We start from the raw sequence: 571 nt of genomic DNA, 5'->3' as shown, positions 1-571 counted from the left end.
CGCAACTCCTCCAGGCATTGACCTAAATTGTTGCACGTGCCTAAAATATCAGCCAAGTTGCTGGCATCCCACCTCCTCCCCGGAAATTTTCCAGGCCTCTGCTAGTGAGGACGGAGGCTGGGAATCGTATTTGGCAAAACCTAGCGACGTCTCAACTGTGCAGCTGCGATCCGATCAGCATGGGTGCAGCGCGCCCCGCCCCCAACGTCCCCCCTTGTGTCCACCCGCGGGCGTGTCATGCGCGAGGAACGCGGCAGAGAGCGCGCGTCCAGCATTATGGCGCCGGCCCCCGTGCCAGGCGCTGGCCAGAAACGGCGCGAGCACCGCGGAGCGAGGTTTCTCTGAGGTGAGATGCGGGGTGAGCGATTCGGATACGTCGGAGCGACGAATCGCTCGGTGGGCCCTCGCTTCCGCCAATCACGTGTTAGGGCCGCACGTTTCGTCCAACCAGGATGCCGAGCTTTTTTGACTTGACAGGTGGTAGGCCCGTGCGATGTTAGCCGGCCACCATTGGAGAAAATGAATCTAACCCAGTTTGTTCATCGCTTCCAGGTCCGCGGCAGCTCGGTGG

This window comes from Pollicipes pollicipes, unplaced genomic scaffold, assembly GCF_011947565.3.
Source record: "Pollicipes pollicipes isolate AB1234 unplaced genomic scaffold, Ppol_2.1 Scaffold_6052;HRSCAF=7182_pilon_pilon_pilon, whole genome shotgun sequence".
In the NCBI taxonomy this organism is placed as follows: Eukaryota; Metazoa; Arthropoda; class Thecostraca; order Pollicipedomorpha; family Pollicipedidae; genus Pollicipes; species Pollicipes pollicipes.
The sequence above is the reverse complement of the archived record's forward strand: the minus strand, read 5'-3'. Positions refer to the sequence as shown.